The sequence below is a fragment of the Macaca mulatta genome, chromosome 20, assembly GCF_049350105.2.
Source record: "Macaca mulatta isolate MMU2019108-1 chromosome 20, T2T-MMU8v2.0, whole genome shotgun sequence".
In the NCBI taxonomy this organism is placed as follows: Eukaryota; Metazoa; Chordata; class Mammalia; order Primates; family Cercopithecidae; genus Macaca; species Macaca mulatta.
This window is the reverse complement of record NC_133425.1, coordinates 46,315,558-46,341,735: the sequence shown is the minus strand read 5'-3', so window position 1 is coordinate 46,341,735 and position 26,178 is coordinate 46,315,558. Positions and strand designations below refer to the sequence as shown.

The 26,178-nt window shown below is 42.5% G+C and overlaps 1 long non-coding RNA gene across 1 annotated transcript in view; it reads left to right on the top strand.

Annotated features, from left to right (window-relative positions):
- The first annotated feature begins 8,786 nt into the window (after window positions 1-8,786).
- Window positions 8,787-26,178, top strand: part of LOC106995011 (uncharacterized) — a 38,448-nt gene continuing 21,056 nt past the window's right edge. The window contains exon 1 of the long non-coding RNA XR_001441728.3: window positions 8,787-9,120. This is a non-coding gene — a long non-coding RNA (uncharacterized LOC106995011). The remainder of the gene's footprint in view (window positions 9,121-26,178) is intronic.

The following is a 26,178-nucleotide window of genomic DNA, read 5'->3' as shown; positions in this document are numbered from 1 at the left end:
ATTTCCCCATGCTCCAGAATCCTCTAGGTCACTGGGCACACGTGCAGATTTCTGGGCTCCACACGCAGACATTTAGCATTAGAAGGATCTGGTGAAGCCCCTAAACCTGCATATGTTAAAAATAAAACAAACAAACAAAAAAACACCACAGGGAATTCCTAAGTAGAGAGGGTGCGAGTGGGGAATGGGGGAGGTGCACCTTAATTATGCCTTGAGAAACCCCGCCTGAGGCCTCAGCACCTCCTTGTCCAGCCATCCGCACGAGAGGGTCAACTCAAGTGCCTGAGTGTCCTCTCTGCACCCTGAGAGGCCGATATCCCCAGCCATGCCCTGACTCCAGCCTCCCGCACGGCAGCTGAGGTCCCCCACCCGGGACCATCACAAGCCCATTAGAAAGCCCCAGGCTCTGAATGCAGTCAGATTTCTACAGCAAAACCACATTCCTTCGGCCTAAGATTCCTTCTTTCTGTTTCTCTAAAGTAATAACTGGTCTCAGCCAGCGCCAGAGAAAGGCAGTCTCCCAATAGCTGAAAACATCTGAAACTGGTGATCAGCAGCTTCCTGGTAAGACCCAGGAGTTGGGCAAGTGGACTCAAGCATGCGTGCTAAGAGGCAAAATGGCAGCGTTTACTTGGTATATGACCTTCCGGGATATTTGACTGGTAAAGGAAGAACGCCTCAAGTGAGCACACACACAACTTCAGTAAACACACTGCGCATGCTCCCATCCCAAGCGCTGGTAGGCTGCTGTGCATGCAGACAGCCCACCCGGAGGGAAGACAGGGGAGAAGCGACGCCCGACCCCGTAAGTATGCTCACATATAAGACCCCAAGTCAAAGGTCAAACAGGGCACTTATCTTTCAAGTTGTCCATGGGCCCTCTTCCAAGTGTGCTTGTCTTCATTCTGTTCCTACTCTAAAGCTTTTTAATAAACTTTCCTTCCTGCTCTAAAAACTTGCCTCGGTCTTTCCATCTGTCTTATGCCACTCGGTGGGATTGTTTCTTCTGAGGAGGCAAGAATTGAGGTTCTGCAGACCCGTAGGGATTCGCCGCGGGTAGCACTAACATCTCTCCATAGTTGGCTCCTTCTCCCCACCACCTCCCCCAGGGAGGCCTTCCCTGACCACCCTATCTGCAGTTAGCCCCTTCCAGACCCTCTCTGTCATATAATTCTGCTGGATTTTTCTCCATTGCATGGAAATGTCTTAGGCACACATGAAGCCTGTGTCTCTTTCTCTGCCTCAGTTTCCACATCTGTAAAATAGGGAAAATGCTACCTGCTGGGCTGCTGGGATAATGAAATGAGTTAATACAGGTACAGCACTCAGAACAGTGCCTGGCACACAGTAAGCACCATGAAAGTGGTGGCTTTATTCTTTATATTAATATCATTGCTCTCAGTCTCTGGAGCAGCACCTCATACACAGTAGGCGCCCAATACGCATGTTTGAATAAATATACGAATGGATGGCTGAGCCACCATGCAGAGAACCTGAAAAGTCCCACCCCGCCTGCTGCTGAAGACCCAGGCCACCCCCTTCTCATGGGCTGTAATTACCCAATAACAAGAAACCCAGCCCCTGGGGCTTCACGCACAGCACATTTTCCAAAGATGAAAAGCTCATTCGTTAATAACTACATGGCAATATCTAAAATTTTGGTTGCATTGTGAGGCCGGGTGGCTTCCCCATTCACCAATAATGACAGACCACTTAAAAAATAAATAACACATATAATTTAAGCAACTAAAACAAATGGCAGTGTTGGCTTTCCCTGGGAAAATATTTTCACTATTTCCTCTAGGCGTCCCCATGGGTGCCCTTGCCTCGGCCTCCCCTGCTGAGATGCTTTCTCAGCAGGTGGCCTGAGAGTGGAGCATGCAGAGCAGTGGCAGAAAGGAGGCCTCACCCACAGCCTCCCAGAGTTCTTTCCCAGAGAAGCCTGGGCTTGTGCTCTCCAGAGGAGGGAAGGGGGAAAACTGCCTTCTCCCTCCACACTCATATTCACTACCTTTCCCCACACTCTTTCCCCTGTGGGGAGAGTTTGTAACCTCAAATCCCTATGGGGCAGACAGGCAATGTACATGAGCAAAGCAGGTGGATGTATGAGGCAATAGGGACGGGTGGGACTTGTGGCAAATTGAAGAGGAGACACCCCTCCCATAGGGAACAAGCCTCACCAGTGGTTGCTATACAGGAATGCAAGCTCAGTTTTGCAAAATCTCCTGACATTTCAAAATAAGCCATCAATTTGAATTTAAAATGTCAGTCCCTTTAACAACCTCACGTGTCCCTCATTCTGGGTCCTGCTGCCTCTAATTTCATCTCTGACTTCTCTACCTTTCACTCACCCCGCTAAGGCCACACTGGCTTCTTTACTGTTCTTGGACCAAGACGGGCACATTTCCACCCCAGGACATTTGCACCGAATATTCCCTCTGCCTAGAACATTCTTCTCCCAGATAAACTCATAGGTCAGGAGGCCAGTATGGCTGGAATGCAGTAGGTGAGGAGGAATATAGCAGGAAAGAAGTCGGGGTGGAGCCCGGAACAGCCAGATTATAGGTGAGTGGTGGGGAGGTTATAAATTTGTAGGCCTGTTTTTGGTCATCACAAAGATTGGGGGTATTAATGGCATTTAGTAGGTAGGGGCCCACATGCTAGACCCCTTGTGATGTGTGGACAGCTCCTCACACAAAGAATTATCCACCATATATCAAGGCAGGTAAAAAACCTAGATAGAATTTGGAGCCTGGAACCTAACTTGATTCATATTTAACCCAAAGGAATGTGGGGTTATTTTTGGTTTTGTGTTCACGTTTTGCTCAATTTCATTAAACACTGAGCTTTCTGGGGCTGCTGCTTGTGTGTGGATCAAGAGGAGGTTATGCTCTGTTTTTCTGGGGGCTTTATCAGGAGTTGATCACCTTCACGGGGACCCCATCAGTGAAAGCCATGCCCTTCATGGAGTTTGAATCATTGAGTGGGTGCCAAACTGTATTTGTTGTGCCCCATTCTTAGAAAGTCTACTTGCAGAGGGGGTTTTGACACCTTCGTTGTGTTCTTCAGAAGAGTTGGGCTGGAATATTTACATGCTGAGATAACTATTATTTTAATATAAATTAGTTTCCTTTTAATTCTCCTCTAGAATACAGTTAGGGCATTATGTGGCTTACATGGATTTATTTAAATTGTGTCTATTGATAGGTGATATTGCCTATGAATTTTATTTCAGCATAGTGTAATAAGGGGCATGTCAATGTATTTGTTATTTTAAAAGGAAGAAGAAAAGGAGACCAGGCCTGATATGCCTGAGTTCCCAGATGTGGAATTTCGCAGGATACAGTCAGGGACTTGCCCTTTTCCTTGGCTAAGCCAGGAGCCCTGGCAGAAGATTCATCTGACCTGCACCTTTTAGATGCCACTCCAGGGGGCAAGCGTGAAGCAGCAGAAACTCCTTAGGAAACATTCAGCCGTCCAAGAGAAACGGGAACAGAGCAGAGGAGGTGGTGAGAGTGCCTCTGAGACTTGCTGAGGGGTTGGATGTGGAACTTCTGAGAAAGAGGACACAGGGATAACTCCACAGTGTGGTTCCGAGTTACCGTGGAAGTCGGAAAAGAAGTGGACAACTTCTGAGATCAGGAAATCTGAATCTTGATTTGGGTGCCTACCTGTGCCCAGCAAACAGAAAGAACCCAGTGGTAATGCCAGGGGCAAACCCCCATTCTGCCTCCCCCAGCCCATCCCGCCCCACCAATTGCCGTCACCAGCAGGTGGCGCTATGGAGCAAGCCTGAGACCCGGAGTCAGAAAACCTGGATCCGAGTTCTGGCTCCCCCAATGAGCAGAGGGGAGCAAAGTGGGTACTGCAGAGAAATGATCCCCTTGTCACCAACAGCACCGCTGTCCATCTTCCATGCCTCCTTGTGTCCCCACAGGCTAGCCTCAAGAATGGCAGGGACTCTCAGACCAACTCTCAGCTCGATTTTCAATTTATTATCTATACCCAGCTCCTTTCCAAAGATACTTGAGGTGTCTTTCAAAAACACACACAAAGGAGCGAAAAAGGAAGGGAAGACAATTAAGAAGAGGAAACGGATAAATAATTCTAGAAAAAATGGAGCTGTCATGACTGGGCACCATGGCAACAAACAAGACAAAATGGGAAGGCCAGCTGTTGCTGCATAACAAATCTCCCCAACATCTAGAAGCTGAAAACATCATTTGTCACTCCTCACAAATCTCAGGCTGGGCTGCACAGTTCTGCTTGTCTGAGCCAGGGTTGGCTGATCTTGGCTGGGCTCACGTGTGCATCTGGAGACCAATGGCAGGCCGCTGGGTGCTGGCTGCTCTGAGATGGCCTTAACTGGGACACCTTGGCTGGGTTCTACATGGCCTCTCATCCAGCAGCAGGCCAGTGCAGGCTTGTGCACATGGTGATAGCAGGGGTCCGGGAAAGCAGAAGCTGTCAGGCCCCTTGGAAAGCCTCTTCCTCTAGGCTTAGAACTGGCACACCAGCACTGCTGCTATGTTGCACTGGCTGAAGCAAGCCACAAGGCCAGACCAGATTTTAGGGGCAGGCAATGGACTTCACTTCTTATTGGGAAGAGTGAAGGTTATTGCCATTTTTGCAACTTACCACCATGATAAATTGTGGAGCTCTAATGATCAAAGAAGAATAAATATGGCAGTTTCTTGGAGCAAATTCGTCCCCCTTGACCAACTCAGAGAAACGTTCCCAAGGGCAGACACCACACTGGCCTCATTTTCTTCATAACAGTGATCATCCATTGAGTACTTACTGTATGCCAGACCCTAGGCGTCCTCTACATTCATGTGCTTCCAAGAGCACAGGAGGCACAGCACAGCTCTTCATCATGAGTTTAGCTGGTACACAGATAAACAGTTATGATGTCGTCTTCTTTGTTTTTTCTTATTGTTTTGCATTTGTGATAAGTGATATCAATTTTCCTCTAACGCTAATGATATAAAAATTTCCTTTTGAAATAGATCAGTTCAAGTCTTTCGACATGGATTCATTTAAGAATACATTAATTAAATAAATAACGAGGGCGGGTGTGGTGGCTTATGTCTGTAATCCCAACAGTTTGGGAGGCCAAGATGGGAGGATGGCTTGAGGCCAGGAGTTTCAGACCAGCCTAGGCAACATAACAAGACCTCATCTCTACATAAATAAAGAAGTCAGCCAGGTGTGGTAGTGTGCACCTATAGTACTAGAGGCTAAGGTGAGAGGATCCCTTGAGCCCAGGAGTTTGAGGATGTAGTGAAGTATGGATAACACCTCTGCACTCCAGCCTGGGAAACAGAATGAGACCCTCCACCTCTAAAAATAAAATAAACGTAAGGGTACAGGTGGCATGTGGTCATAGCAAAACTCATGAGGCTGCAGACCACACACTGAAATCTGGAAAACACACTGAATTACCTCTGTTCATCCCTGAGAGATACGTATTGTTTTTCGTTTTGCAGATAGGGAAACTGAGGACAGACGGGGCCCCCAGAGGCACAGACTCAGGATCGTGCCAGATGTGCAGCTCTGTCTGAAAAAGCCCTGAGTGAACGTTCCCAGGTGGCTTGTAATAGGAAGCTTGGCACATGGCAGAGGCCCATAGTGGCATCTGTCACCTAATGAGACCCCCGGGGCTTCCAGGGTGCCCCCACCACTGCTACTTCTGGGCTTCTGAGGATAATGAGGATGGCAGGCTGGAGCCCTCACAAGGCACACTTTCAGAATCTGCATCAAATGGAATTTGAATCGGAAAGTCCCCTGGAGACCCAAGGGAGGCATCAGGCTGAAATCTCCAGTAGAGGTAGGTGGCAGGCATGGCGCATGTTAGCTGAAATCACTCTGCACCTGAGAGGCCACACACACACGGTGGCACTGAATAAATTAGGAGAAAATAGACCTGCTTCTCGGAAAGGGTAGTGGAAGGCCTCTGTGCTCCCAGTGCTGTTGTGAGTGCATTCTTTCCTCAGGTTCCAATGAAAGCATGTCCCGTGGGGCCCATCCTGAAGCCAATGGGCTGGGTCCAGCGAGGGGCAGAGGAGGTCAGGAGGGAGGTGAGAAAGCTAGCAGAGCCCTTCCTTGCTGTACACTCCAAGCTCTGGGCCTCACAAGCATCCGAGCACTCGTTCAGGGTCCCTGTAAAACAGATCAACATTCTGAACTGAATTGTACCCCCCATACTTCATAGGTTGAAGTCCTAACCCTCAGGACCTCAGAAGGGGGCTGTATTTGGAGATAAGGCCTTTAAAGAAGTAATTCAGGTTAAATGAGGTCATTGGGGTGGGCCCTAATCCAATCTGACAAGCGTCCTTAGAAGAAAAGGAGATTAGGACACAGACACTCAGACAGAAGGATGACCATGTGAGGTCACAGTGAGAAGACAGCCATCTGCAAGCCTAGGAAGGAAGCCTCAGAGGAAACCACCCCTGTTGATTCCTCCATCTCAGACTTCCAGCCTCCAGGACTCTGAGAACACGCATTTCTGTCCTAAGCCACCCAGGCTGTGGCATTTTGTTGTGGCAGCCCCTGCAGACCAACAACAAGCAGTGAGCGCTCTTGGCGGCTGCTATGGTGTTTACATCACTTAGAAGTTCTTCTTGGTGTCTAGATCTTTCTCTCCTTCTCTTCTTTCTACATGCCCTAGCTGGGGGATCAAAGAAAACCCGTATTTCATGGGGCATTCATGCCAGAGCATGCTCCAAGCAGGAAGTGCCCTGTGAATATTTCCAAAGTGAAGGAATACCCAGGGAGAGAGCTGGGGTGCTGGGTGGGGCCAAGAGTAGGGTGGGAAGGTGATTTCTGCCTGAGGAGCAGGACACACAGCAGACCAGAGCCTTCCTCTATTCGTGCATTCACTTACTCATGTGTTCATTCACTTATTCATGTGTTCATTCATTCACTTGATGGATTAGCCCTGATCCCACCTTCAGGGAATTAGGGGAAGGCTGCTGTGTTCACCCTCCCCAGCCCACCCAGTGGGGTGTGGCTCTGTGGGCAAGGAGTGAAGCCAGAGGGTCAATAGCCTGGCTTTGAAGTGTGAACCTGCCTTTATAGGTTGTGTGGCACTGGTGAACCCCGAAACATCTGGAGCCCTAGTTTCCTCACCTGCCAGATGAGAATAATAATCAAATCTACCTTGTAGAGATTTTTGAGGACTAAATGAGATGACACAAGTAACCTGCTCAGAACAGAATGTGGCACATGGCCAGTACTCAAAAGTGAAGGTCACAGTTTATTGCTATTAATATTACTCCCATTCCCTGTCCTGAGAGATCCCAGCCTGTGCCCGATCTTCATATGGTCTCATGCTCACTTCATCCCCCAGGGCCCTTGCTCAAGCTGTTTCCAACACTCCACTGCACCCCATTGCACCCCCAGTCCTCCTTGCCTGAGGCCAGCCTACTTCTCACCTCCTCCAGGATCACCACCTCCCATGCAGCCATGCTCCAACCTTCTGCATCTGCAGTGCTGCCACTTAGCACTACTTGGGGTCCTCATCTCTACCCGGCACTGGGATGCTTTCTGGTCAGAACCTAAGCCCTCCGCTTTCTCATACCCTCCTCCAGCCTTACCTAGGTGCACTTCCTGGCTGTTCCATGGAATTTGTCCCAGAAATCAGCTCCAAACTTCATTCTCTAAAGCAGTGGCTCCCAACTGGGGCTGCTTTTGCCCCCTCGTCCCTGACTGAGGGGGCATTTGGCAACGTCTGGAGACGTTTTTGGTTGTTACAGAGTGGGGGTGGCAGGGGTGCTACTGTCATCTAGTGAGTAGAGGCCAAAGAGGCTGCTAACCTCCTACCATGAATAGGGTCTCCCACAGTAAACACCCACTCAGAATGTTCATAGTGCCCCAAGGTAGAGAAGCCCTGCTCTCAGGAGGCACCTGCTCTCCTTCAGAAAGGGTGAGCCCTGGGGTTCCGGGTAATTCGATTCTCAGGACAACGCACATCCTGGCTGGGAGGGCCTCTACGCGCGGCAGCCTCCAGCACCTGGAGCTGTCTGCCCCTGACGCGGAGCCCTCCCTCGCCCGCCCCTTGTCACAGCATCCGCGGATCCCTGAGGATTTGTATGAAGCAATTGACCTGTGACTAAGGCCAGCTGAGCTCGCCTTGTTCCCGCAGGGCGGGGACAATACCCCCATTAACTGGGAGGCAAGGTCCCGGCACAGCAGCGCAGAGCATAGATTGGGGAGGGGCGTGGAGGGGGGCGGGGAGAAAAAGGGCAGCTCCAGAGCCGTCCTAGGTGGGGGGCGGGAGTCCTTAGTACTAATGGTTATAATTAGCACAACATGAATATCAGCATCTCCTCCTAGATGCCTAGTACATGAGGGCTCATGCTTATTTACATCCCTGATAAGATGCCTCCACCTGCCAATCTCAGGGGTATAGCCCTTGTTCCCACTTAATATAAGAGGAAACTGACAGAAATCCCAGACGATTTACCCAAGGTCACCCAGCTGGTAGATGGAGAAGTAGAGGCAGGAACTCGGATTATCTGAATTATGGTTTGTATTAAGCACTCATTCTGTGCCAGGCGCAGTGAAAGTACCAGATGGGGAGTTTGTAAACTGGGCAAAGGAGGGTCCCGGAACCTCAGAACCTGATGAAACCCTGGCCCGTCTACTCTGAGCGTCAGCCCCACCCACAGTGCAGAAGAGGCCCCTTTCTACCACCAGGCTCCACCCCCAGAGCCATTGATTGGACTGTGCAGAAGGGGTGGGGCCCTCCAAGCCGAGATAAGCCAATCAGAACCTCTCTTCAAGGAACTGGAAATTAGAACAGTGTTTGGGCCAGATAGAAGGTGGTGGGCGGGGGAGGAAAGGTTTTGAGGGAGCAGCACCCTTGCCTGATGGGTGCCCAAAGCTAGGGGCAGGTGGAGGTGAGAAAAGGACAAGCTCTGCAAACGTTGCAGAAGCGTTCTGTCCGTGGAGAAGGCATGGGACTTTCACGTGGAGAGCAGCTTACTCCTGCTGAGAACTTTGGGGAGACAGAGGGGAGCAACCATCTCAGACCTGAGCGGCTAAGGAGCTGGGTCCCCCTCTGTCACACTGTGCAGATCTGCTGGACTTTGCAGTAAGCAGCTTTCAGGTCTAAAGGTGAGTGCCCAGGGGATATCGGCGGGGCACTGATGGGGTGAGCTACACCAGATTTTTAGCCAGATCATTGGGAAAATGCTCATGCCATCTTCTGAGACACAACTTCCTGCTCAATTCCCTCCTAGGGCTTCCCAACACGTTTAGAATAAAATACCAGGAGATTATCCTGGTCTAGAAGGCCTTACAGGATCAGGCTCCAACTTTTGCACCAACCTAACACGCAGCTGTTCCTCTCTACATTCAAGCCTCTGCTCGAATGTCGCGTGATTAGTGAGTTCTTCACTGTATATCCTCCTTACGGTAGACCCCTCCTCTCATCTCTCTTCCTGTCCACCTCATCCTGCTATCTTGCTATATATCCTGCTATAATTGATAATATATATTTACTTGCTTATCTGATTTTGTTTGGCCTGTGCCTGGCATATGCTAGTTAATAAATACAGTATTGGTTAGGGAGGGAGCGAAGGTTCAGCTGCTTGGATTTAAATCTTGGCTCTGCCACGTATCAGCTGAATGACCTTGGAAGTCTTCACTCTCTGTGTCTCAGCTTCCTCGTCTGTAGGACAGGAATAAATAAGAAAGCAATGATAATAATATCTATCTCATGGCATTGTTGTGGGAATCAGGTGAAATCATGTATGTACAATGCCTGGCACATATTCGAGAGTTTAACAAATGCTAACTGTGTTTATCCTTGGACCCCAATTACCCCATCTGTGAAATGGGGTTCTTGTAAGAATTAAATGAAATAATGAATGTAAAGTGCTTTGCATGTAGTGCACCCTCTATAAAAATTTGTGGTTATTTTTCATTAATACACACACACACACACACACACACACACACACACACACACACTCTGTCCATAAAGGCTATCCATTTGTGCCTTCCCCAAGCAGAGTTCCTGTAAGGCAGAATTAGCATGGATCTAAGTAAAACCTTGAAATCAATGGTGAAGGAAGACAGCTCCAGCTTAGCAACTTCCACACTCATTGCCTCTGAGCTGATGCCAACACAGCTTTCCCTTCTTGTGCACTCTGGGAGCTTTCCCTTCCTGTGCACTCTGCAGCTCCAATAGGCAGCCTGGCGTCCCTACAAAACGGTCCCACACAAGCATCGGAACCCCGGCTGCTCCCCCTCCAGAGCCCAGACCACCAGGCTGAGCAGCAACCGCGCCTCTGTGCAATGTTGCTCCTTATTAGGCATCATTAGGTACACAGTAATTATAATAATTATGTGCACTGCTTAGGCGACCATCCTCAGTAACAACCACTGCTATTCAGAAGTCATAATTGCTGCATCGAGACTTAAAATGAAGGCTAATTAGATGTCAGTTGCTACCCCCTCAACTCACAGCCTCCTACATAATCTCTATATCCAAAATGCCCCATGACCACCAGCTATCCTTGATTAATCTGCAGACCCCAAAACAAACAATTTGGTCCACAGGAGAGCGTGGATATGCCAGCGGGATTAAGAGGGAACATGTGGATGCTTGGAGGGTACTTGCAGGGTGTTGCATCATTTCAAAAGAAAAGAATTTGGGATCAGAGGTGGCTGAAAAACTCAGGCTGAGAGTCAAGAGATGGGGTCTAAGTTCTGGTTCTGTCAGGGTCTTGATGTGGTGTTGAACAGATCACCTTTTTCTCCATCTGCAAAGTTGGAGGAATGGACCAAGGGATGCGCTGCAGGGGCCACTTTGTAAAGTATCAAGTGATACTTTATAAGGCAGCAATAAACAAAACAGATGCAAGCAGAGCCTTTGATTAAGGCAAAACAAGAAGTCTGGAGACTCCCTGTCCTTATCCTATCTGCCAGCACCCTCTGAAATAACTCTGCAAAACCTTGGGTTTCCTGGGAGACAGATTGGAAACTGCTGGTGCCTGTGCTCTCTGAAGCACTGGTTCTCAAAGTTGGCCCCACATTGGAATCACCTGGGCAGATTTTAAAACGGCTGATGACCAGGTTTCACTCCAGAAGTTGTTTTCTTTGGTCTGGGCTGCGACCTGGTCATCAGGGTTTTTTAAATTCTTCCTGATGATCCAAAAACGCAACCAGGCTTGAGAAGCCCTGCTCTACATGCCCTGACACCTGAACATTGAAAGTATTTACGATTCTGCTCGGCCTAGTACAAGGCTTCCCCTCTCTGGGCCTCAGTTTCCCCATTTTCTAAAATGAAAGCATATACACAGTGGCCTCTAAGGACCTCTGGTTTTAAGTTTCCTTCAAACTGGGATTAATCTAGAGCTTGGCACCCTGAGAGTGCTGAAGTGTGAGGGAAGCCAAGGCAGTTTGGGTCCACTTTTCTCTTCCAAATAATATTTGTGTCTACTCCTATATGTGCAGGCCTGTCCTCAATGCTGCAGAATAAAAATCACAAGAAGTCAGCTAAACGCTCTTTGCCCTAAGGAACTAACAGGGAATTGTATGTTGGAAATGAAAGGATTAAATAGCAACACACACATGCACACGTGCGCACACACACACACGGGCTCATCAAAGCCACCTACAGAAATGCTTTAAGGACTGGAGACAATACACAGAAGTTGTTATCAAGGTTCCTGGCCCACGAAAAATTCCCAGTAAATGACAATTTTTGTTATCGTTGTACACAAATCCAGCATTCTCTTGGGTATGCTGGGTAAAACACTGTCTTCTGTATTCTGTAATAGCAGCACAAATGAACTAAGACACCTTCCTAGCCTATAAATGCCCCAGAAAGCTTCTAATGCTGTTCAGCACAAGGGTACAAATGAGCTTCTCTTACCATGAAGCCTCATCTTTCAAATGCTGCCACTACTTGCATGAGCTACAGTCAAGCTCTGCAGGGCCAGGAAGAAAAATAGCAGATAATTCCTAGACAGCACCTACTATGTGCTAGACCCTGTTCTAAGCATCACATATGTATTATCTCATTTAGCTTTCAGTATGACCCCATCAGTTGGGTACTACTATTATCCTCATTTTGCAAGTGATTAAACTGAGTCATGGGGAAATTAGGCAAGTTGTACTGTTCACATAGCTGGAAAGTGGTAGGAAGCACATTGTAGAAGACTTTTCCCTTTCCCAAGTTCTTCCCTTGGGCATTTCACCAGCCTGAATGACTCCAGGTTTTCAAGGCAGGGCATTAGAGTATGGGGGGTATGTGTTAATATGGGACCCTGAAGTTTCTGTTGGGACACACTCCCTGAAGATCCTTGACCAATAGATGTGCTATGGATATACACAGTGAGCCTCTGCAAGCCTAGTTGAGAGCTGCTGCTGAAGGCTGAGAGCTGAATGGTGATATCAGAGGCTACAAAGTGTAGGGGGTTCTGGCCTAGCCAGAATGAAGAAACCCTCGCTGAACACCTCAGTCATTCAGCTGAGCAATCAGAAAGTCTATGCATAAAAGGTAAGGACCACATCCTAGAGTAAGAACGGTGTCCTAACACTAAGGACAAAACCTAAATCGATGTACTCTAACAAAAAAATAAAATGCAGCTCAATAAAATCAAAACACTCTACCAGTAAATTAACTGCCTTCCATAACAAAATCAACACCATTTAAAGGATAACAACAAAATTCAGAATATCCAGAACACAATAAAAATTACTACACATGCAAAAAAGTAGGCAAAAGTGACCCAAAATCAACAAAAAAAAAGACAACATTGAGAGGTTCAGAAGTTGGAATTAACATCCAAGGACTTGAAAACAGCTATTATAAATATGTTTAACAATTTAAACGAAAACATGGACATGATGAATGACAAATAAGGACTCAAATACAAACTGCAAAAGAACCAAATGAAATTCTAGAACTAAGAAACATAATATAATGAAATGAAATATTCAGTAAAATTAGTGAATATTTAGAATCATATTAGATATTGTAGAAAAAGTCAATGAACTTGAGGCTAGATCAGTGAAAATATCCAATTTGAAGAACAGAAAGAAAACACTTAAAAAATTAACAGAGACTTATCAACTGGGATAATATTAAGTAGTTTACTGAATAGTTAGACACATGCTATTGGAGTCCCAGAGTGATGAGAAAGAATAGGACAGGAAAAATGGTTGAAGGATTATTTCCCAAATTTCATGAAAAGCATCTGCTGAAAGATCCAAGAACTCAGCAGACCCCAAGAGTAAATACAATGAATATTTTTAGAGGACATATTTTAAGATGGTGAATGAAAAAAAAATAATATATATGTGTATATATATATATTCAGAATTGTATATCTAGCAAAAATATTGCTCTAAATAAGGGTGAAATAGACATTTTCAGATAAACAAAAGCTGAGAGAATTCATTGTCAACAGACTTGCAACACACACACACACACACAAACACACACACAAATGCTTTTAAACATAATTTAGGCTTGGGGATAATTAAATCAGATGGAAATTCAGTTCTTGAGGAAAAAATAAAGAGCACTGGAAATAGTAAATAAGTGGCCAAGCATAAATGATTATCTTTTCCTCTCTTTAGTTTTGTAACAGACAACTGACTATTTAAAACAAAAATAATAGCATTGTTTTGTGGAATTATAACATATGTAGAAATAGTATATATGAAAACAGCAGGAAGAACATGAAAGATAAATGGAATTGTAGTTTTATAGGGTTTCACTTAAATTTAAAGTGAATCATAGTTAAAATTTCACTTAAATCTTAAGTGAATTTATAGAGTATTAATTCTAATAGGCTATGATGAGTAGGATAGCTAAAAATAGAGAGCTAAAAAGAGAATAAACAAAATAAAATAAAATAGAATATAAAAGTGTGCTGTATGCCCAAAATGAAGCAGAAAGGGAAGACAGAAGGAAAAAATTAGTGAAATAGAAAACAAATATAAGATAATAGGTTTAAACCCAGTCATAGTAATAATTACTTTAAGTGTAAATGCTTTAAACACTGCAATTAAAAGACAGCTGTTGTCACTCTGAATCAGACAAACAAGACCAACTCTATTCCTACAAAAGAAATATTTTAAATATTAATACAACAATTAAAAGGAAAGGGAAAAGATATATGCTATGTAAACAATAAACATAAGAAAGCTGATTTATCAGAAAAAGCTATATTATCAGAAAAAAAGACTTTAAGACAGAGTATTTCTAAAAATAAGTGAGCACATTTCATAATTATAAAAGGAGAATTCATTAGAAAGGCATGACAATTGTAAATGCCTATAAGCCTAAAAATAAATTTTAAAATACATGAAACAAAAGCTGACATAACTAGGAAAAAATAGTTAAATCCACAATCATAGTAATTTATTATAAAACCCCTATCATACTAGTTAGACAAAATATAAGAATATGTGAAAAATAATATCAACCAATTTGATTTACTAGAAATTTATGAAAGTATTACACCCAATAACTGCATAATAAACATGCTTTGTGAGTGCACATGACACAGTTACCAAAATAGACTATATGTTTGACCAGAAAATAAATCCAATCAATTTCAAATGATTGAAATTTTACAGAGTATAATCTGTGACAACAATGAAATTAATCTAGCAATCAATAACAAAATTTAATAATCCCCAAATATTTGGAAATTGTACAACACACTTCTGAATAACGCATGAATCAAAGAAGAAATCACAGGAATGAAAATAAGGGCATTGTTACTGACCTTACTGGGAAATAAAGGAATTTAAAATAGATTAAGTAAACAATTATATGCCAAACATGTAACCCAGATTAAATGGACAAATTCCTAGAAGCATACAAATTACCTAAACTGACTCAAGAAGAAATAGAAATCTCAACAGACCTATAACAAGTAAAGAGATGAAATCAGTTAATCAAAATCTCCCAAGAAAGAAAAGCCTAGAACCAGACATATGCACTGGTAAATTCTAGCAAACATTAAAGGAAGAATCAATACCAGTCCTTCTCAAATTCTTCCAGAAATTTGAAAAGAAGGAAACACTTCTTACTTATTCTGTGAGGTCAGCATTTCCCTGACACCTGATCCAGATGAAAATATCACAACAAAAAGAAAGCTCCAGGTAATATACCTTATGAATGTATATGTAAATCCAACAGTATATTTGGATTTGGACCAAGTAATATTTATTCCTGGAATGAAAGAATGGCTCAATATATGAAAATCAACGTAATATATCACATCAACAGAATGCAGGGGGAAAAAAACCCCACACAGTCTTCTCAACTTATACAGAAAAAGTATTTGACACAATTCAACATCCTTTCATAATACAACTAGGAAAAGAAGAGAAGTTTTTCAATCTGTTAAGGGGCATCTATGAAAAACCCACAGCTTATATCATAGTCAAAGGTGAAAAATTAATAGCTGTCCCCCTAAGATCAAGAAGAAGAAAACAATTCTTGCTTTCATCACTTATATTCAAAATTGAAATAGTTTTAGCCAGAGCAATTAGGCAAGAAAAAGAAATGAAGTCACCAAAATTGGAAAGGAGTAAAACTAACTCTGTTCACAAATGGCATGATCTTATGTATAGAAAACTCGAAAGAATCTACAAAAATAATCAAGTAAAGCTAATAAATTCAGCAAAGTTGTAGTATACGAGATCAACACACAAAAATACGTGGTATTTCTATACACTAGCAATGAATAATCTGTAAAGTTAAGAAACAATTACGGCAGGGCACAGTGGCTCATGCCTGTAATCCCAGCACTTTGGGAGGCCAAGGTGGGTGGATCACAAGGTCAGGAGATGGAGACCATCCTGGCTAATACAGTGAAACCTGTCTCTACTAAAAATACAAAAAAATTAGTCAGGTGTGGTGGCACGCACCTGTAGTCCCAGCTACTCGGGAGACGGAGGCAGAGGAATCGCTTGAACCCGGGAGGCAGAGATTGCAGTGAGCTGAGATTGCACCACTGCACCCCAGCCTGGGCAACAGTGTGAGACTGCGTCTCAAAAAAAAAAAAGAAAAAAAAAGAAACAATTCCATTTTTAATAGTGTGAAAAAGAATACCTAGTAATAAATTTAACCAAGGAGATGCAAGACTTAGACACTTAAAAACTGTAAAACATTGCTGAAAAATAAAAGAAGCCCTAAATAAATGAAAAAACACCTTGTGATTATAGATCAGAAGAGTTAAAATTGTTAAAATGTCAATATTACCCAAAGCAATCTACAGATTCAATGCAATCCCTATCAAAACCCCAATGGCCTTTTATGCAAAAAATGAAAAATCTGACTTAAAATTCATGTGGAATCGCAAGGAACCCCGAATAACCAGAAAATCTTGAAAAAGAATAATACATCTGGAAAACTCATGTTTCCTGTTTTCAAAACTCACCACAAAGCCATAGATCAAAATAGAGGGGTACTGCCATAGGATACATGTATAGATCAATAAAATAGAATTGGAATGGTCTATAGTCAAAACATGAAAATAAAACCACTACATCTATGGTAAATTGTTTTGACAAGGGTGCCAACCAAGATCATTCGATGGGAAAAAGTATTATAGAGTTTTCAACAAGTATGCTGAATGACTATATATCTGCATGCAAAGGAATTCACTTGGACCCTTGCTTCACACGTTATACAAAAATTACCTCAAAATAGACCAAAGACCTAAATGTAAAGGCTAAAACAATAATACTCTTAGAAGAAAACGTGAGGCTAAGTCTTCATGACTCTGAATTTGGCAATGGCTTTTCAGATATAATACCGAAAACACAAGTAACAAAAGAAAAAAATGGATAAATTGGAATTAATCAAAATGAGAAACTTTTCTGCATCAAATAACACTATCAAGACAGCAATAAAAATCTAAAAAATGAAAGATAATATTTGCAAATACTATATCTGCTAAATCTGGTATCCAATATGTATTATCTTATAACTCAGCAAGCAAAAGACAATTCAATCAAAATGTGGGAAAATGACTTGAATAGTCATTTTCTTAGGAGGATATGGAAAATCCCAAGAAGTATACGAAATAGTGTTCAATGGCATTAATCATAAACAAAATGCAAATCAAAACTACAATGAGTTAACACTAGGTTGGCTATAATAAAACAAATGGAAAATAACAAGTTTTGGTGAGAATGTGGAGAATGTGAAGCCCTCATGCACTGCTGGTGGAAATGTAAAATGGTGCAGCCACTTTGGAAAGCAGTTTGGCAGTTCCTCAATAAGTTAAACATAGAATTACCATCTGACCCAGCAATTCCAGTCCTAGGTATATACCCAAGAGAACTGGAAATAGGTGTTCAAACAAAAGCTTGTACATAAATATTCATAGTAACAATATTCACAATAGACAAAAGGTAAAAATACCCAAGTGTTCATCAGTTGATGAATAAATAAGCAAAAGAGGGGATATTCATATAATGGGATATTATTCAGCCGTAAAAGGTAATATAGTTCTGGTACAAGCTACAACATTGATGCACGTTTTATACATTATGATGCTAAGTGAGAGAGCCAGGCACAAAAGCAATATACTGTATAATTCATTTATATGAAATATCCAGGATAGAAAGACAGATCCATAGGTTCAGAAAACACATTACTGGTTGCTACGGGACAAAAGGCAGAAAAGGATGAGAAGTTGTTATACAGAATTTTCTCTGGGGTTGGTGAAAATATTCTGGAACTAGATCATGGTGATGGTTGCAAAACATTATGCAAATTGTAAGTGCCACTGAATTGTACACTTTAAGATAGTTAAAATGGTGAATTTTATGTTACATTTATTTTACCACAATAAAAAGATAAGATACCACAAAAAATCTAGATGCTGATATTATAATAAAAGAAAATTGCACAATATGTACAATCTCCCTCATATCCATAAGTTCAAATAATTAACAAAATATTAACAAATAGAATACAGCAATATATAAAAAGGATAATACATTATGTCAACAAAATGAAATGTATCTCTGCATGCAAGATTGATTTAATATTTGAAAGGCAAGCAATGTAATTTACCACATTAACAAAATAGAGGGAAAACTATATGATCATCTTAATAGATTCATAAAAATCATTTGACAAATTTAATACCCACTCAAAAGCTAGCAGGAAACTAGAAATAGAAGAAAACTTTCCTCTACGTAATAAAAGGAAACTCATACAAACAAACAAACCTACCATAAGCATCATACTTATGACAAAATGTTTAATACTTCCTCCCAGAGATCAAGAACAAGGCAAGTATGTCTCTTCTCTGTATTTCTATTCCATATGTATTGGAGATTTTTCTCAGTGCAATGGAGGTAAGAAAAAGAATTTATTTAGCAACATCTTTCGTCTTAAAAGATCTTGTGTGCGTGTGTGTGGTGTGTGTGTGTGTGTGTGTGTGTGTGTGTGTGTGTGTGTGTCTGTTAGCCATATCACCATGAATGCGCCCTATCTCATCTGATCTTATGAACTTAAGCAGGGTCAGGCCTGATTAGTGCTTGGAAGGGAGACTTCAAGGGAATACCGGATGCTGTAGGCTTAAAAAAAAATTTTTTTTTAAAGAAGAGGAAAACTAATTGAAAGTCATAAATATCAAAAATAAATAGTTACATTTATTTCTAGATTACATTATTATTATGGACTAAATGTTTGTGTCTCCTCCTCAGGAGGAGGAGGCTATGTTGAAGCTTTAACATAGTATTAGGTGGGACTTTTCTGAGGTAATTAGATCTATGTGAGGTCAGGACGGTGAAGCCCTCATGACGGGATCAGTGCCCTGATAAGTAGTGCCACGACTTCTTAGAAGAAGAAACATCAGAGTGTCCTCTCTCCACCATGTGGAGATACTAAGAGAAGGTAGCCATTTGCAAGCCAGAAAGAGAGCCCTCACCAAGAACCAAATCTGGTGATACAGTTACCAGCCTCCAGAACTGAGAAATAAATGTCTAGTGGTTTTGTTTTTTTGTTTGTTTGTTTTGTTTTGTTTTTTGTTTTGAGACAGGGTTTTGCTCTGTTGTCCAGGCTGGAGTGCAGTGGCACAATCTTGGCTCACTGAAACTTCTGCCTGCCAGGTTCAAGCAATTCTCCCACTCAGCTTCCCAAGTAGCTGGAAGTACAGGGGTGCACTACCACGCCAGGCTAATTTTTGCATTTTTAGTAGAGACAGGGTTTCAACATGTTGACCAGGCTGGTCTTGAACTCCTGACATCAGGTGATCCACCCACCTTGGCCTCCCAAAGTGCTGGCATTGCAGGCATGAGCCATGGCGCCCAGCCAATGTTTGTTGTTTGAGCCACCCAGTTTATGGTATTTTGTTTTTAACAGCCTGAGCTGCCTTAGATAATGATTGTTTACATAGAAAAATCCTAAGCAATCTACCAAAAATACTATTCAAACTAAGAGGTGGATTGAGTAAGGTTACAGGAAACAAGGTTAATATACAAAACCAATTATATTTGTATATAATAGTAAATAAAATACTACAATTGTAAAATAAATTGAAAAATTATACCATTGCCATAATATATAAAACATAATATAATTAGGAATAAATGTAACAACATGTGAACAAAACTCCACAACAAAAACTAAAAACCTTTGCTGTGGGGAATGAAATCAGGCCTAAATAAACAGATATACCATGTTCATAGATTGAAAGTTCAATGTTGTTAAGATGTCCATTGTCCCAAAATTAATATAAATATTCAAGACAATCTCAATCAAAATCCCAGAAAGTTTATTTTTGTATAAATGCACAAGTTGATTCCTAAATTTACATCAATATTCAAAGGAGCTTGAGTAGCCAAAACAATTTTGAGAGAGAAAAAAGGACAAAATTGAAGCATTCATATGATTTGATTTCAAGATTTCCTATAAAACCATAATAACCAAAATAGTATAGTAATGAAAACTATGACAAATCAATCAATAGAATAGAATAGAGAGCCCAGAAGAAGATTCAAACATATACAACCATTTGATTCTCAAGGAAGTCATCAAGGCAACTTAAAGAAAGAAGTTTTCTCAACAAATAGTGCTGAAACAACTGTATAAATGGATGGTAGAGAAGGAATTTTAACCCCTACCTCACACTACACACAAATTGAGCTAGATCATAGACTTAAATGTAAAAGCTAAAACTATTAAAATGTAGAAAAAAAGCATAGAAGACTATCTTCACTACCTGGGGAGTAGGCAAAAATTCATTAGACAAGATATAAACAACAATAACAATAGAGAAAAAATAATAACTTAGACTCCATCAACTTTTTAAAATGGTCATCAAAAGGCTTTGTTAATGATATTAATAGGCAAGCCATGGTCTGGGAGAAAATATTTGCAAAACAAATCCTTGATGAAGGGCTAAAAATCATGATAGATAAGGAATTTCTACAACTCAATAATAACAAATATAAATAATTCAATAAACAACAAGCACAAATTTGAAAAGGCACTTAATGAAGGAACATATGTAAATGGCATAGGATACACATACAAAAAACTGCTCAATGTTATTGATCTTCAAGGAAATACAAATTATAACCACATGAGATACATCTACACACCCACCATAATAACTAAAATTAAAAACACTGACAACGCTAAATATTGGCAGAAATCTGGAGCAGCCAGAAGTCCCACACATTGATAGTGGGGGTATAAATTAGTACAACCACTCTAGATAGGTGTCTGAAGTAAACATATACTTTGCCAATGACCAAGCAATTCTACTCCAAGGTAGTATTTACCCAAGGGAGATGAAAAGATACATGCCCCCAAAATACATGTACAAGAATGCTCATAGAAGTTTTAGTTATAATAGCCCCAAACTGGAAACCACCCCAATGTCCATTAATAAGTGAATTACAAATGGGATGCTCAGCAAGCAAAACTAATGAACTACTGATACATGCTAAATATGGATAGATTCAATAACATAATGTTGGGCAAACTAAGCCAGTCATAAAAGATTACACATGTATGATTGCATTTACAGTCATGCACTATATAATGATGTCTCAGTCAATGATACTGGTTTCATAAGATTATTTCATATTTTCACTGTACCTTTCCTATATTTATCTATGTTTGGATGCACAAATATCACTGTGTTACAATTGCCTATGGCGTTCAGTACAGTAACATGCACTACATGTTTGTAACCTAGAAACAATAGGCTATACCAGATAGCCTAGGTGTGTATGTAGCAGGCTATACCATCCAGGTTTGTGTAAGTACACTTTGTGATGTACACACAATAACAAAATCACTTATCAATGTATTGCTCAGAGCAATTCTCCATTGTTAAATGATGGATGACTGTGCATGAAGTTCAAAAACAGGCAAAATAAATCTATGTTGATAAAAATGAGAACATTCATAGCCTATGGTGGGAGTAGAAGGCCTGAACTGGAAAAGGGCATTAGGGAACCCCCTACAGTGATGGAAATGTTATCAGTCACACACTTGTCAAAGCCCAAATTGTAGACTTCAGACGTGTGCACTCCAGTGTTTGACATTTTATCTCAGTATCTTAAAAGTATTTGTACACACACACACACACACACAATCACAAGTATAAGTTGCCTATACTTGCTGCTCTCTCTGTGGCTCTACTTGGCCCTACCCAGTTTCCAGACACATAGCATTTCCAAAGCGTTTCCATACATTTCACTGAGACTTCTAGGAAATAGGGAAAGGATTGTGAACTCCATTTCACAAATGAAGAAGATTAGTCACAAATTGTGACTAAATCAACATGTTACAGGGCAGATATCTCTTAGTTGATAAGAAGTAGTGTTACTTCCTGTAAAATGCTACTTATGTAGTATCACTATTACTACTACTACTACTAATAATAATAGCTAAATTATTTTGAGTAACTAAAATGTATTAGGTCTTGCATTATTTTATTCCATTCAGTGTCTATGCTAGAGCTCGTTCATACCAGTTTGCAAGGGTCAATAGTTCAATTTTCCAAAAACAAAAAAAAGTCAGTGGGTTGTTAAATACATCTACCATTAAAAATTAAATCATATCAATTTACAATCAAATAAATTATATTAAAAACAAAAGTTAGTAATTCTTAAAACTCATCACTTTCTAATTATTATCCTATGATCCGTGCTCTTAGGGTTATTTATATCTATTGTATCTTTATAGTGAAAATAGTATGTGCTTGTGTGCTCCTGTGCATCTCTTCCCCACTTCAGGGTTAGTGACATCGTGTTGTTTTAAACTGGCCATAGTAGAAGTCTTTACACCGTGGAAATCAGCAAACACCACAAAGCAGGGCTTGATTTATTGATTTATTGATGATCTGGACTTTAAGAAACTGATGAGAGCTGGGAGCAGTGGTCCACAACTATAATCCCACCACTTTGGGAGACTGAAGCAGGAGACCAGCCTGGGCAACATAACAAGACTCCAGCTCTTAAAAAATTTTTAAAAATTAGCCGTATGGGGTGACACGTGTGTAGTTCTAGCTACTTGGAAGCCGAGGCAGGAGGATCGCTTGATCTCAGGAGTTCAAGGTGGCAGTGAGCTATGATCACACCACTGTACCCCAGCTTGGGGAACAGAGTAAGTCTGCGTCTCTGGACAAAAAAAAAAAAAGAAAAAAAAAAGAAAATGATGTTAATCATCAATTCAACAAGAAGTCTCTTATGCCAATGACAAAAAATGAAATTTTTAATAGATATTTTAGTTGTTTCACTTATATCTTCCTCATTAAAAAAAAAAAAAATTACCAACAAATATTTATGTCAGAACTATACTCATTTGTCAATTGCAACTGTAGGTTGTCTATGAATAGGAGAGTTTGACAAAAATCAACAAAAGCATTCTTGGAGAATCAATTGGCCATATGGAATTTATCATAAAAAGAACTATATGCTTTATTATTTGTAAATTCGGTATTACATTCATTTATATCGGTAAGTTTTATAATTAACTTACATATATACATGCAACTTTTTTATCAAGCTGCTTGTTATACATTTACCAGCACATTATTGATTTAGCCACAACACAAACATATAATAACATATATCATTACAAATGTTCTGTGGAAAGGAAATGAAGAATCAGAAAAATTAATTAACTTGCTCAAGCTCAGAGCTGACTGTCTCCAAAGTCCAGACTTTTATTCACCACACAGTAAAAGTAGCTCCCCCAGTACAACAACTCTCAGAGCCATGGCATTCCATTGCTAGAAGGGATCTCAGAATTCATCTTAGCCAGTGTCTCTCCCACTCCCATTTTATAGCCAGGAAAACTGAGTCTCTGAGAAGGGAGAGAGTCTCGCCCAAAGTCAATACCTGGTTGCTGGCAGAGCCAGGACACGTTCTTATCAGGAGCTTCGCCTCTGCCCTAATAGACACCCAGAGAGGATTTCAGTGGCCTCTTTCCCTCCCAGTCCATTAGCCCCAAGCACCCAGCAGGTCTGGCACAGAGGGGCACCCAAGAAATGTTTACCCAACGAAGCCAGAGTGAATCTTACTGCACATACTCAGGTTAGAAAGGAAGATCAAAATATTTTCTCTGAATCAAATAAAATTTCTCTTCCAAGCCTCCATCCATCAGGCCTGGCCAGAAAATCAGTCTGAACTATTCTTGGTTCACCTGAGAGACCAGGAGGATTCCTTGGGGCACAGCAAATGGGAAGGAGGGCACTGTAGTTGCCCCCTTGTCATGGTGGCCCAGTCCCTTCACCAAGATCCATTCTGGGTGTAGCAGTTTCAGTGAGCCACCATTCCCAGGCCATTGGGTTTCCCAGTCACCCTTCCGAGGCCAGGTAAGTGGATGTTCCCGAACACAAGGCCAGATGCTCACACACATGTTCACACACATCTGAACACTGACGTAGGCACATAGAGACACACACTGAGAACCTACTCACACCAACACAGACACACCACACCTCGACACACCACACAGACACCACACCAGTCATCCCAAAACACACACCTTATAAGACACACTGATGTGCCAGGCCTCATGCACAAACGTACTAACGTCTACACCGCACACTCACACACAATGACACGAGCACAGATATTTGCTGAGATTCCCACTGAAACAGATATGCACACTGGCAAAAACATACACACACATGCACTCAGGCCCTCATCAGAGACACACACTGTGACCCCCAGCCGGGAGAGTGACACACACACCGCATTCACAAGGACACACACACACTCCCACACAAGCAGACAGACCTGCCCAGACAGAAGCATGCCTGCATCGCGACAGCACAGACACACATCCAAGGTTAGGTTCACATTCTGACATACATAGCCTCACGAACAAATGCAGATGGTTTGCACACCCGGACACCAGCACACGCTGCACACAGGCTGAGAAACAGCATGGGTTCTCGCACACACGTGCACACATGCCCCACGCCTGCACCCACGGAGCCCGCAGGCGGCCCCGGGCCTGTGCTGTTCCCTGGTCCATGCTGCCACACAGTGGAGAGGCGGAATCCTCCCCGGCACCCTCTCCCACCCTCTCCCACCCCTGCTCGGGCAGTCATGTGAATGAAAAGACAAAAATATAGATGGAGTGGGGGAGGTGGGTAGTGAGGAAGGGAAGGGGCAGAAGATGAAATAATAATACTGCTGGGTTTGTTCATTTCGGTGATAATTAGCGGCGCATTCACGCCGCCTCACCGGCCGCTCCCGGCTGGTCCCGCGTGATGGATGCCTGGTGGTGCTGAATGCAAATTAGCATAATTTCATTACCGAGGGACCCGTGAAAAGGTTCAATTATAGAGCAATCTCATTAATACCAGGGCTTGTTAAACTAATAGAAAGAGACAGGCCCCGCAGCTCTGAGAGGTAGACATGTGCTCAGAATGCAATTAATGCTGAAACCCCAATACCTGGGCCACACCTCACACCCTAGGACCTGCCCCAGCGCCCTGCACACTTGGGCTCCCGAAGGAACAAGGGTTCTGGTCTCGGCAGCCTAGATCATGTCAGAAAAGCAGAGCATCCAGCTGGGTCAGCCTTGTCAATCATCCAGTTCACTGTTATGGATGGGGAAACTGAGGCCCACAGTGGCCAAGTGGCTTATCCAGGATGTGTGGTATAATAGAGGGAGCAGGGCAGTAAGGAGGACATTCTGGTGGGGGGGAAGTGATATTCATCCCTGCTTTAGTGCCTGGTTCCATGACACATCACCCGTCAGGAGCTGCTCAACTGTGACTCAGTTTCTCCATTATGACGGAATCCCCACTCAGCATTCCTTCATCTCCCCCTAAAGTTTCTCAAGGCAAATGCACCCGCCTCAGCCCTTTCAGACCAGCCTGACTCAGCCACTGTCACCCCAGCTTCTTGAGATGGGGGCTCTGTCAGAGCCGGGTGAGCTGAAGCCATGGCTCATTCCGGGAAACAGCTTCAGCACCATCCTCTCCATCCCCGCTTCCACCCGACCCCCTTCCCACAGCCAACACCCCAGTCTAGAAACTAGAAAATCTGGAAGAAACAGCTCTCATTGAGGGAGGAACTTCCTTTCCTCTCTGAACTCTTGCAAATGGGAGGAAGACTGGCGCCTTCCACCTTTGGCCTAAGAAGATTTCTTAGGGATGTTAAAATCACCCCCTTATTTGACTTCAGCAAAAAATGGGTTGTATCTTAAACACACACCCCAAAGAACCCTTGACAGTGACCTCATGCCCCAGCTCTCTTTCCCGTCCTGGAATTGTACACACACTGAGCTGGGTCATATGAATTTGCTGTATTTTTTATCACCTCTGTAATATTTGATTTTTTGTGCAATTTTAAGTAAAACACCACAAGTCCCAAAATACCCCCAAGCTGGAGAATGACTCACACTGTATATTACTGAACACATAAAAATATGCAGTGACTCAGAAGGGCCCAGCAGAAGCAACAAACCCCACAAAAGACCTCATTGTTCATATTTTAAAGGTAAAGGGGAGGGAGCTGAGTGATTGCAAACTCAGAGGACGGATTCAGACTTTGACTGCTGACACTTGTCAAACTGCCTGTCAGTCTTTGAGGTGTTTTGGTTCTCTCTTTTTCCAATGACATAATGAAGCCAGATAATTTCATAAGAAGAGCAAGCCCACTGGAGACCTTCATTTCTATTTCAAAGTGATGATGCGGAAGGAG